The 13,579-nt window shown below is 38.5% G+C and overlaps 1 protein-coding gene across 3 annotated transcripts in view; it reads right to left on the reverse strand.

Annotated features, from left to right (window-relative positions):
* The window catches only part of WDPCP (WD repeat containing planar cell polarity effector), a 148,265-nt gene extending 134,750 nt beyond the window's left edge, over positions 1-13,515 (reverse strand). For 2 of the 3 annotated variants that reach the window (XM_027662994.1, XM_027662997.1), the window contains exons 1-2: positions 13,335-13,514; positions 11,040-11,120 (exon numbers count right to left, since the gene is read on the reverse strand). The gene's annotated coding sequence lies outside the window, so the exon portion shown is untranslated. Of the gene's footprint in view, positions 1-11,039; positions 11,121-13,334 lie in introns of all 3 variants that reach the window. The other variant, XM_027662995.1, reaches the window with a different exon arrangement.
* Between the last annotated feature and the right edge of the window lie 64 nt (positions 13,516-13,579).

Raw genomic sequence — 13,579 nt, forward strand, 5'->3', positions numbered from 1 at the left:
TCCTTCAGCTTACTACCCATTTTTCCTCTTGGGAAATGGTTTTATGCAGCCTGGGCCCTCTAGTGCATGGTGATGTTAATGCACCACATTCCCAGTCCTTCTGGCTTTGTTTTCCTCTACGAAGCAACTTTTATAAGAGCATCTACTCTGTCCAGGCGACTTTTGCAAGGGGATCCGAAGAATATGATCGGGTCTGTACCTGCACACAGGTGGGGCCAAGGTGGGAAACTGCCCCCGTGGAATGTTCAGTTTTGCCTTAAGCCAGAGACCAAACCCCCGAGGCTGTGATTCTCTCAGTCACTATGCTGCATGTCCTATACAAGCATATCAAAACCTTCAGCACTTAGAAAACCATGCTGATGCTCCCGTATCATATTTTTTCATTCCTCAGGTTCTATTTCACAACCATTTAACATAATTATTCATATAATCTCAAACCATTTGCTTGTCTTTCACTTTTAGTTTCTTAAGATAAAAAAAGACCTTGCTAACAGGCAAAACTGGAGATGATTAAAATGCTTTAAATAAAAAAACCTTGCAATTATATCTAAATAGGTATTTTTACATCACTCAAAAAATGTAGGTTTTTAAAATAATGAGTGAATGTTTTTAAAAGAGGTTATATTATGTACATAATCAAAATTTACACTGACAAAGCTTGCAATAGTCCAGGGGAAAAACATAACAAACCATAATATAATAAAGAAACTGGCAACAGTACAATTAGTGTGAACGATATCAGAATAATCTACATTAATTCTCAACACAGTTTCACTATGTATGTGTGACCTCCAAACTGATAAATTCACCAAAGATCAACAAACATAGATATGAATGTCCTCTCTATGAATGACTGCTCTTTACAGTCTCATGAAGCTTTTCAGCCACAATAATTAACATAGAAAAAGGAAGTCTAATCAAATAGTAACTCTATGGTATAGGCAAAGTTGCACATTCTGTTACAGCTTTCCAGGTTACTGAAAATTCTTGGCTGCATCACACCCAGGCTGCGTTCTAAAACAAATCATTGAAACAAATGTGTTTTGGTTTGGTTTTCAAATAGTTTTTAAAACAGCTTCTGACAGCAAAGGTCTCCCCAGTTTTGGAGGGGAAAATGTCATTATAGGCATCCTGTAAATGTCACAGAACACGAGGAAATAGCATACAAGTGACCAAGTTTGCTAATAGGCTTGGAGTTACCTGATGAAATCACTGCAAGGCAAAAGCATTTTAAAATTTGCCTTTCTTTCGCCTCAAGATTAACTCAAAGCCTCCTTATAAAACCTTCAAAAACTGTTCATTCCCATACAAGCTGTCTATACATCTTGTGATCAATGAGTGTGAGAAAATACGAACAAGTTTTTGAAAACCAAGAATGGGCTGTGGATCCATTTAAAATAAAGATGAAACCTGTCCTGATAGACTTTTAAATAAAACAGAGTTAAATTCATACCCCTGACATGAAGCTTAATGGAATAACAACTATTTATGGTTTCTCTGTGAATTCTGTTAGTAAAACTCTGGATGTGGTCACAGAAATTATAAATGTGCATTGTTATCTGGAAAACAAAATGATTATAATAATTTTCTGCTATTACAAGTAATTGTCTTTAATTACCCCAACATATTATTTCATTGTCTAAAAAGGCAGGATGTCAGCATGAACAGCATTGGTTTGGCAGCCCCAAATTACCAACAACCATTAAAATGGTGCATGTTCTCTCTATTCCCTTCTTCAAAAAGATAATCCGAGCTCTCACAGAAGCTTCACTACCTTGGTACCACATAAAATTAAAAAACTGAAATTATAAGGAATCAGACAACTTAAAAAATTTCAAGTGGTATGGTCATATCTTCTAACTTTGTTCTTTGCATTGTGCATATCTTTTAATTATTAATCACTTCACAGTTTGACCCCTTCTTTTTACCAATCCTTTTGTTATGTGGCTCCAATTTACATGTAAGGTAAATGGCAACGTAATGGAAAGGGTAGTACCAAGCAAACAACCTACTCCTTGACAATTATTCTGCAGATGGACATGCAAGGAAGGATGCCTTGACAGCATCAGTCAATCACTGGTAAATAACTTGGTTCTTTTATATACTTTCACAGGGTTTTAAAAAAGGAAATGAAGAAATTAGAAAAAGGAGAAAAAAAGAATTTAAACAGATATAGCAATTAGTCATTATCATTATTGTTGTGAGTATCAGCCCCCATTCCCAATCCCCTGCACTGCTGGAGGGGAGGAGGGAGAGAAATCAGGACTGAAGTTGAGCCTGTGGAGAAGGGAGGGGTGGGGGAAGCTCTTTTAAGCTTTACTTTTTATTTTCTCATTATCCTACTCTGATAGTTTGGTAACAAATTGAACTGATTTCACCAAGTCAAGCCTGTTTTGCCCATGATGGTACCTGGGCAGTGATCTCTCCCTGTCTTTATCTTGACCCACAAACCTTTTGTTATATTTTATCTCTCCCCTGTCCCACTGAGCAGGGGAGTGAGAGCAGCTTTGGTTGGGCACCTGGTGTCCAGCCACAGTCAACCCACCACAACTCCATCCAAGATTTCTCACTTATTAAGGACATTGTTTAAAAATGCATTAATTCTGAGGAATTTGGAAATATTTTCTCTCAAAGGAGAGTTGTGACCAACCATTCTAGTCAGCTGCAACATTTGGCTCTTACCATTTTCACAGATGTAAAAGATATGATTAAATTAACTTATCCACACAAGTGGCAGGGCAAAACAAAGCCAGCAAATGGTTTCAGCTGGAGGAAGCAGAGTTAAGTAATTTCTGTATTTTACACAAGTCTTTATTTTACATAAGTCTTTTTAGGACTGATACAATATTAGGGTCCTTCTCACTTTGATCTGTGGATTTTTTTTCCCCAAAATCTTTGTCTGAGTTGGGTTTGCTCAAATTAAAGTCACAGCTGCTGCTACATTTCTGTGTGATGCTTCCTTTTCATCCACGTTCATGTTAAGAGAAGCAGCAATATTTTCACAATTATCATTATTCCTCTACTTTTAAACAGAAAGCCAACATCATAATCTTCACACTAATCCATGAAACAGATGACAATTACACATATATGTGAGAAAAGATGCAGAATTTTCATTTTTCTCCTTCCTTGCCCTATTCAGCAAATACTGCAGCATTTCCTTTCATGATGATAACATTTCTTTGATCCCAGCAAAGAGATTTTTGAAACTTCATTGTTAGAAATACATGTAAAATAACTAACTTACATGGCCTCAATTACAAAATGGCATTTACTGCAGTTCATCCACAATGAGGGAGTTTTAAAATTCACAGCATGCCATTTTTCTGAAAATCAAGCAGCAGCACTTCACAGGTATGGCACTCCCGGAGCTTTACGCAAAGTCCACACTCACATGTCCTTGAATTCAGAGTGACTAATAACCTTAGCAAGGCACACATTTTAAAAGAGCACTCATGCCAAAGGTGGCATTTATTCACTGACATTATGGGTGGTATATTTTGCAGGCTGCTTTTTTAAGGAATGTTCACCCACCTGTACATTGTGTGTGATTTCAAGATCATTGCACTGAAGTTCAGCCATGCTCTGGACCTGAACGTGTTGCATGGTTTTGGTAATCAGATTCAGAAAACAAGCATGACTGCAGTGCAATTCATTTATTAAGTAATTTACTGAATAGGGAAGCAGCCTGATACATCGCAAAGCAGAGAGACAGAAAAAGCCACTTAAGGGGTTTCCTAATATCACATAAAAAATTCTATCCAGAAAACAAACCAAAAACCCTCTTAGCAAGAGGAAAAAGTTGATAAAGTTAAATTTCATCACTGACAGATGCCAAAGAAGCTAGTCTACCTAGGTCTTTATGGAATCTAAATATTTAATTTGCCCTTTGATGAAATGTCAATTAATCAAGCTATTTTTAAATAGTCCCAAGGCGTAAGTTCTGCTTACTACCCAAGTATTTATTCAAATGAAACCGCCACCAATGCCACTGTTTCACAGCTGCCAGGATTTTATATTTTAACACAAGCATGGCACTGTGTTACAAGTTTTCTAGCACCAGTCTTACCCTGAATTCCATACAAAGAGATCTCTGCAGCCAGCTGAAGCAGTAACAAAGTTAACAGCACTCCTAAAAGAAAGGGGAGTTTTCCAGCAGTGTTCCAGGAACCATCTTGAGCTTTCACATGAATTGTGTCCTAAGCTGCACCGCAGTCACTGACATTACATCATTAAGAATTTTGTTCCAATTTGAATGTATTAATTCCTTTTACAAAGGACCTCTTCCAATACCTAAAAGATATACTAAGCTTTAAAAACCACGTCTGCTTCCTCCCATATAACGATGTATACAGACTGCCACAGCTCCATGTCCAAAAGAGATCAGTAGCAAGTGGTGTGTCCGACTGAGCCAGTACTGCTCATTATCTTTATTAATGACACAGTGAGATTGAGTGCACTCTCATGTCTGCAGATAACACCAAGAGGGACCTGGACAAGCTTGAGACACAGGCCAACATAAACCTCATTGAAGGTCAAGAAGGCCAAGTGCAAGGTCCTGCACCTGAGTGAGAGCAATCAGCACAATCAGTACAAACCGGAGGATGAATGCATGGAGAGCAGATCTGCAGAGAAGGACTTGGGGATATCGGCAGGTGAAAAATAATATATGAGCCAGAAATGTGTGTTCACGGCCCAGAAAGCCAACTTTTATGCATCCTGGGCTGCATAAAAAGCAAGATGGCCAGCAGGTTGAGGGAGGGAATTCTCCTCTTCTACACCACCCTGGTGAGATCCCACCTGGAGTGCTGTGTCCAGTTCTGGAGCCCGCAGCAAAAGACATGGACCTGTTAGAGACCTGTCCAGAGAAGAGCCATAAAAAAGACTGGAGAAATGGAACAGCTCCCCTTTTTCAAAAGGATGAGTGAATTTGGCCTGGGGTTTAGCCTGGAGAAGAGAAGGCTCTGGGGAGAATTTATTGTAGCCTTTCAATACTTGAAGGGTGGCTTATCAGAAAGAGGGAGAGAGAGTTTTTACATGAGGGTCTGTAGTGACAAGACAAAGGGCAATGGTTCTTTTCTGAAACAGGGGAGATTTGGATTAGATATAAGGAAGAAATTGCTTTCTATGAGGTTGCCCAGAGAAGTTGTGGATGCTCCAAGCCTGGCAGTGCTCAACGCCAGGCTGGATGGGGCTTTGAGCAACCAGGTCTAGTGGAAGATGTCTCCACCCACACTGGGTTGGATGAGACGATCTTCAAAGGTCCCTTCCAATCCAAACCATTCTGTGATAAAAGCACTCGGCAAATCATTGCAATTCACTGCATCTGGTCAAGTTATCAGAACAAAAACTAGCAAAACAATGGATTGGGAAGCATCTTCCTAAATACACGACTCAGATAAGAAAGAGTGGAAAATAGCTTTGTACATTAGCACAGTAAGCTTTACATTTGGTTCAGCTTTTCTTTATACTACTATTTAAAGAAGAATCCCTTAATATAACCACTATCAAAGAAATATAATTTAAAAAAACCTATGACAATAGAACTGGAAACAAAGCCATGTAATAAGACTGATTTTGAAGTCCATACAGACCTATTCTTTCAAGATGTATTTCTAATGCATTTTACAAGCCTTCCATTTCTCAAGAAAGACAGCCTCAACATTTACAAGACCACCTAAGTGTCATCCGAAATGCAGACAATTCTTAAAAGGTGTATTTTTTAAGAGTTTAGTTATTTCTGTCTAAAAATTACGCAACAAGATGGTGTTATTACCCTGTGGTGGATACTCCTGCCTTCTCAGAGGCACATTCAAACAGATGATCATCTCTCAGATTTTATACAATGACAACTGCATCTTCAAGAGAGTGTCTCACTCTACTTGCTCAGAAGTTTGGGTACAACTGCCTGAGACCAACTAAGATGGAAAATCACCTTATCAACTTTCAGTAGGCCTCAGCTCCCATTAAAAGGAATGTGGCAATTCAGAGCCCACCAGTGGCCCTCAGCAGGCAAGCTGCTGTCCACCAGCACTACAGCAGATCTTGTGGTAGGGCTCTTATATTCCACCAGCTTTCATTACAGAAACGAGTGACATTAATTTGGTCAGAATAGAGCCTAGCATTGCAGCTAAACTAATGACACTGTTGATGAAACTTCACTAATTTATGTCCCACATGGCTACGTTGTAGCCATCTGGAGTATGCCGCTCTTTTGAATTCTCTCTGCAGGTTTTAAGTCCTTAAATCACATTCCCCCCCCAGTCTTGTTTGTCAGGTAAGTCACAACGGTCCAATTTCACAGGCAACTGGCCCACTACTGTTAAAAACCCTGCTTCTTGTCAAACCCTAAGCAGGTATGAAATATCACAACACAGTACTGACATTTTCCTGGACACTACTCTGCCCACCACAGTCAAAAGTGCAAACGGGAAAAAAGCCAGCTGCAGGTGGAGAAGAACCCTACTATTCCTCTCTAAAGACCACTATTTTTCCAACAGAAACACAGCACTTGCCCTTACTCTGCCAAATACCAAGGTACTTGATCAGACACCGAAAAATATATTCAAGCTAGAAATTTTCTGAACCTTTCCCCCAAATCTTGTTACCTGGGGATTCACTTCCGAAATAGCTTTGCTATCAAATAAGGCATATATAGGTTATAAAAACACAAAGCTTTAATCAGCACTTTTTTGACCTAAATTCACTAATGAGTTTGCCAAATTAACCAGCCCAGAACTGTGTGAATATATTATTAAACTCCATTTTGAGTTTGCATATTACCTGAATCTTAAGAGTGAATTAGTCCTCTCTTTCATGTTTTATATACTTACAAAGATACCCTAAAGTTTTGTCTTATTAAGGGAAAAATTCCATAGAATGAGAAAAACTTCTTTGGTAACTTTGGGATCTTATAACTTGTAAATTAGCAATGAAAGCACTGAGATAAGTCTTTGGCAATATATTTGAAGTCCTAATGAAAGGGTCAGATTACAAAAAGCCATAGAGGGAGTATTATATGAGGAAGCTTTAAAGTTAGTTGCAATGTATTAAAAAACAACATTCAAATAAATTATTTTGCACTGCAGTATGCCAAGTTTTTGGAGATAGAATTAAAATTGGGCTTTCATTTTAGACCAAATAAAGCATAATATTAGACTATAATACTGCATATAGTAGTGAGATCCCAATGCCCACGGTGTTGCAAGAGAACATTTTCCCTCAGGCATTTGAAATTTAATGCTTCTTTAATATTCTCTGTTGGATATTGTTAGAATGGAATTTCAAATATTTCCTGCAATTTGAGTTAAAGATTACTGCATAATGCTGAGCAGCAAAAAATTTTTGAAGCGTACATCTAAAGCTGGCATAGTAGCTTAATGTCCTGTTGTTTTTTGCTTTAGCAAAATTAATTTCTTCAGTCTTCAACCATGAATTCACGCACCACCTGGAGACACAAACCCATAATTTAACTGTGGTGTATTTCTAGCTCCCTTGCCTAACACACCGAGGCCAGACCCTGTATGTCAGGCAAATATAAAAGGCCACTTCAGAGCAATACTTTCTATTCTCCGAAGTCAGAGAGTGAGTAACTTGAAAAACTGCATTTGGCTCACTATTGTCAATGAATGGGATTACTGGTCATGAAGTAAATGCACATGACATATTAAAAGTATATATTCTACTATATAGTCAAGGGTAAGACCTTTCCAATTGGACTCAAAATATTCAAAAGGCTTTTATCCAATTAAGATCCAATTTTTGCACCATACATATGTTAGTGCTTTACCATGGTTACTCAATACAGGTAAGGGTAGATGGCAAATGAAACAAAAAGGCATAGTTGTTTATCATTCTAAAAAAAAAAAAAATCAGAAAAAGACAACTTATAATCACGATTCTCTTCGCTCGATTACTTCATGGAAAAGCCTCCTTCGTTCAAAGATGCAGCTACTTACTTTTACAACATCTGTGTCACAACATAAGTGGTCAATCTCCCAGTTTTCTTCTATGTGGTTCCCTTATCATTTATACTGGGCACATGCAGACTCACTCCTTAGCTCTCCCCTACAGGAAGCCTGGCAACCCCCCTCAAAAAAGCTTGGAATGCTGCTTCAGGCAGTAGGACTACCATGAGTTCAACACCATCCCAGTCCCACAGGACAACTCTAAATGACTTCATGACATGACCAAAAGTTTTAAACATTGGTCCTCAGTCTCATGCTCTAAGAAAACCATCCTCATGGGCTCCAGCATGACCCTTGTCAACACTCTGAACTGAAAAACCAACAAAAAAATATATGTCTGCATGTTTTTGAGCTACAGGAAACTCCAAGTTACGTAGCATTGGTACAGCCAATAGAATCCACACAGCTGGAATTATGTGCCTACACTTTTCTTCAGAGATGGGGACAGTTTAGCCTGAATGAATACAAGCATGTACAAAAATCAAGTACTTCTGTTTATGTGAGCAGAATGAATAAATACAATTTCTTTTTTCTTTAATCAAATATCAGTAAAGACTCTGAGTATGGTCAGTACTATAAGCACACATGGTACTAAAGCCATCCATAGACTCTGCTGCTGCATAAAAACCAGTTTGGATAAGGTTTCCAAAAGCAGGCCAGATACCAAAATGAATCTGTGAAGCAGAAGAAAAACCTCCACACAAGACACAAAGCGTTTAGTTGGCTCTTTTGCTTATTAGTGATAAATTCATGTTTTAAAAGTTATGTTTCAAATATGAATAATGTCATTAAGATAAAAATTTATCAGTATTTTCCTTCTGCAAAGAATTATATTTTATACAATTAACGTCAAAAAATCAACATAATAAGACATCACTCTCCTTACCAGGTATCTCTAGAGATATTTTCTTTGAAACACTATTCAATACTTGGGGAAAAAAAAGGGAGAAAAATTTAGTCTATGTAATGGCAGCAACTTAGCTCTGTGAAAATACAGAAACAAATTCAAACAGATGTTGTAAAACAACCTGAAGTATTTTAATCAAACTATGTGACTACAATTCAAAGAAATAAACCTAATGAGAAAAACTCTTGTCATTATGCAAGAGATTTGGCATGGAACAACATTCATCAGTCATTCGGACATGGAAAGGATGGATAAAGGAAGCAGATGGATTCACCCCCCTGCACCGAGTCTAGAAAATGGAAAGTCATCACGATGGCTGCTAACTTCTGGTATCAAATTTATTACTTGATTATCAGGTTATAACGAACAAGTGCAAGAGGAAATCATATAAAGAAAAAGCAAACATACATTCTCAGCAGAAGCTGTTTTTCCACTTGACTGAATGCTTACCTCATTTAAAAAACTCAGAAGGACATCAACTTAATTTAGTGGGAGGAAGGGGTGGTGGTGTTTGTTTTGTTGTTTTGTTTTGTTTTGTTTTTTAAATTGTTGCAATTAATTAAGAGTACAAGGTTTGATTTGTTAGAACTTGAATTGTTACAAAGGTCATTTCTTGTTTAGATAACCAACCTGCCTCTTCTCCTCCACACATTGACATTAGTGAGTAGAAAACCCACACATGGCTGCCACAAAGTCTCTGTTCAACCAAGATAAAGACAGACTTGTGTTAAGGTAAAAGAATCTAGTAAGGCTACTTCTCAGGCACCAGGAACACAACTCTTCTATTCTCCTTGTAACAATTCAGAGATCAACTCTGCTGAATTTACAGCCAACACACCAAAGTCTTTGTGCCATGTGTGTGTTAGCATTTTGGCTGTTTGTTTTGTGGGTTGGTTTTGTTTGGTTTTGTTTCTTAAACTGGGATTCTCTATAACCTGGCCCTTGTAACAACCAAAAGAGAGAAGAAAATCTTCCAGAAATGGTGCACAGGTGGTGGATGATGACAGAGCTTCCAGGGTCTCTCAGCTTTGGGGGTGCACAACGGGGGTGCCATTACCAAATCTCTGGTCAGTGATGGAGCCCTAAACACCTGATCTGCACTCCAGGAACCACAGACCACCCACCTCAGACCTGAGGATGCACAGACAGCAAAGGAGGCCTGGATTGTTACAGTGTGCTCTGTCAAACCTACAAATAGCTGCTTGTACTACTTAGAAAAAAAAGAAATAAAAAAGCACCTTCTGTTGATAATTTTTATTAAGATTTGACTCATGAAGTTCATAAAGATTACTAATACATGTTCACAGAATCACAGATTATGTGAGTTGGAAGGAACCATATTACAAGCAAGCTATACATCATTTGTGTCTCTTTATAGGCACACGAGTACAGAATGTGTTATTGCATCCTATCTACCTCTCAGAAACATACTAAAGGTTGTATAAATCAATTAATGATTAATTACTCACCTTTGATTAAAAAACCAATTAAACTGTTAACATGTAAAAAATAAGCCAAAGGATAAAATCAAGCCAGTTCCATAGAAGGCAAAATTTATCCTTCAGAAAGTTTTCTGAACCACAGCAAGAAGAAAATCAGGACTATAAGCAGAATTTATAGATACATCAGTTTCCTCATAACATTTAATGTCCATGCAGTATCACGTGACTGAAGTTCAGAAACAAACAGTGAAAAATAACGTTTTGAACATTAGCACTAGGAATAAAAAATAAAACAAATCCTGTACTGATTTTCTAAACCACAATTTTAATTCTTCTTGCTTATATCTACAACTTTATCTTTTATAAACTCTATAATAGATTTCTCACATACTTTACAAAACAGCTTTTGATCCTCTTAATTCTATTCCAGTATTTTTTTGCAATGCTTTCTTTTATTTCCAAAAAATCTCTTATTATTATTTCCTTGGACAATAATCCAGAATAGGCTTCCAAAACTGTTTCTATTCTAGTATTTCTAGGATTGAACCCAGCCATTATATAGTTAATTTTTCTTACAGAGTCTTAAACATTTTGAATGTTAATCATATCACACAGACTTAGCTACAGGAGACATGATTTTGTAATAACAATTGCAAGTGTCATACATAGAGAGGATAAAAAGAAAACTTCAAAAATTACTGAAAATTAAGCGTAAAAACTTACCTAAAACATTCATCAGTTTCTATAGATGGCAGTGAAGTAAAAGAAAATCCCATCCAAAATACAGCTAAAGAACACAGCCAGCTGTTAACAGAGAATAATTAATTTTAAAATATATATAAAAAAATTAAGAGATAATTCTGGCAACTACCCTTCAAAACCACTAGTTACCTTGAAAAATAATACTCGATCCCCAGAAAATTGAGATTAAAACATCTTAATACTTCAGTGTGTTGATTAATTACCGATTTCCACGTATTTCAATATCTTTTGACTGCAAAAATTTTAAAATGTATTTGAAGAATCAGCCAAGAGCCCAATTCACATGTATGCTAAATTTCCATTATTTCGTTTGCACGTAATGTTTTCATTTATGCAGCTTTTTGGATTAAAGTGCTACACAAGAGACTCATACTAATGAAACATGGGGAAGCATTAAAGAATATTAAAAAAAATTACACTTAAATTTTGCTTGGAAAACATTAGAGTTTAACAAGTAGAAACAAAATGTAAGCCACTTAAGAAGGAAATGCTAGAATTGTTAAGTTTTGCTAAGTTTAAAAAACACACCACATTTGCAAAACACTAAATTTTACAATATCTTTAGTAAAGTCAGCATAGATGACAATTCAGTCTCTCTTGGACTAATTATACTGGAAACAGATTGAAAATAAACTGACAAACAAAAGCATTTACAAATGGCTTTCCATCACATTCATAACAAATCACTTTCAACACAACATAACAACAAGATTTGTTGTTATCTCCAGCAGCAAGTAGTTCCAGGAGCACAAGCTTAGGCAAAAAAAAGGACCAAGAATGAAAAGGAAGTCTTACCTACAGAAGAAAGTTCGAAAGTTTCAAGTTAAGTTCTTAACTGAAATCCACTAAATCAATACAATCTGCTATGCTGACACAGACAAATCAGTTTACAGCATGCTGACAGTGATTTAGCTGAAAATTGATAAGGAATCAATTCCAACTGAACTAATTATGTTTGGTGGAAATTACCTTATGTGGGCCCACGTCAGGTTTTGTGTACATTTAAATCTTAAATAGTGTTAATTAAGTCCATACAATGTCCTGGTGTAGAGGAGCTTACAGTCACCAGGGTAAAGCACCTCAAGACACTCTGGAAAACTCTGACTGTAAAACAAGCTCCCTCCTACTTACCAAGCTTCTCTACACTTCACAGTAAGCCAGACCTCAAGCTTTGCTTGCAGCTATTTGGCTTTTAAATTCATCCCCAGAAGGGAAACTCAGGTACAATCTTCATTCATATTAAAAATGTACAGTTATTAACTGACATAAATCAGTACAGGTTGACACTTAAAATAAACTAAGCATGACTGTACCTTTTCCACTCTGACTGCAAACAGTTTTCTGTACTGCAGGAGCTGTCAGGGGTTCAGCTAAAGACTTGTTCGAGACATAGGACGTTCTGAATTGAGGCATGAGCACGACTCACTAAGAGGAGAACATTTTGCATGACAAGCATAAATATTTAGGTTTTACACCCACTGCCCTAAAGGAGTGACTTCTTATTTCTGTCACAGACTGAAGAAGAAATTGCATAAGCGCACATACAGGCTGCTTAGACTGTTTTTAAAAAATAATACTATCTACTCTAAGGATTAGAGTGAGATTTAAAACTAATCCTGCAGAAATACATTGGTACAAGTGAGACTTCACTAAAGATTTCACTGAATTACAGATTTTTTGCAATAAGGAATCCTGTCAAGATCTGAGGGAAAAGAAAAATCAACTGTGCCACCCAAGACCCTCTTTTATAGCATAACCAGCAGAGTTTATGAAGCTGTATTTTCCTGATGTATTCACACCAGTATCAGCCTCACTTTTAAGCCAGGCCAAAAGGAATTGACTTCACCCAATAGTCCAAAACACAAGTAGACGATAAAACTTTATTTTTGTACAAGAGGTCGCTAGTTCTAGCAGCGGGATAGCACAGGTAAGCTCTCAGCTTTCCCTAAAAACAATAAAGGGTTAAACACAAGCCGAGGGGGTTTCGTGAAGTGTGAAGCGAAGCTCTGCACAATCTCCCGCAGGGCCGAAGGGAATGTGAGGGAGGAGGCGAGGGAAGACACCCGGAGTCACAGGACAAAGGGCTGCAGCTGCAGGGACGCACCGCCAACTCCCCAGAGCAGGCCGGGCAGGAGAGAGCGGCGCGGGCAACGCGAGGGGACCGTGAGGGGACCGCTCCGCCCGCCCTCACCGGGGCTCCCGGGGACGCCCTCCCCCCCGGGAAAGGGCAGGGTGAGGCCGCGCACTCGCACCCACCGAGCGCTCCGAGGAGCCGGGCCGGGGCGCGGGGGGCACGGGAACGGCACCACCAGCACCGGAGCCTGTCCCGGGTCCCCGTCCCGCCCTCCCGCCTGTTTCCCACAGCAACAGCCACACGCCGCGCCCTGCGCATGCGCCGCCAGCTCTATCGCCACCTAGCGCGCATGCGTAGCCCGGGGCGCCCGCGCTGCCGCAGCCTCCGCCCCTCCGCTTCTCACGCGCCGCTCTGCGCTTCAATGAAT

Source organism: Corapipo altera, unplaced genomic scaffold (genome assembly GCF_003945725.1).
Source record: "Corapipo altera isolate COAL_440 unplaced genomic scaffold, ASM394572v1 94, whole genome shotgun sequence".
Lineage (NCBI taxonomy): Eukaryota > Metazoa > Chordata > Aves > Passeriformes > Pipridae > Corapipo > Corapipo altera.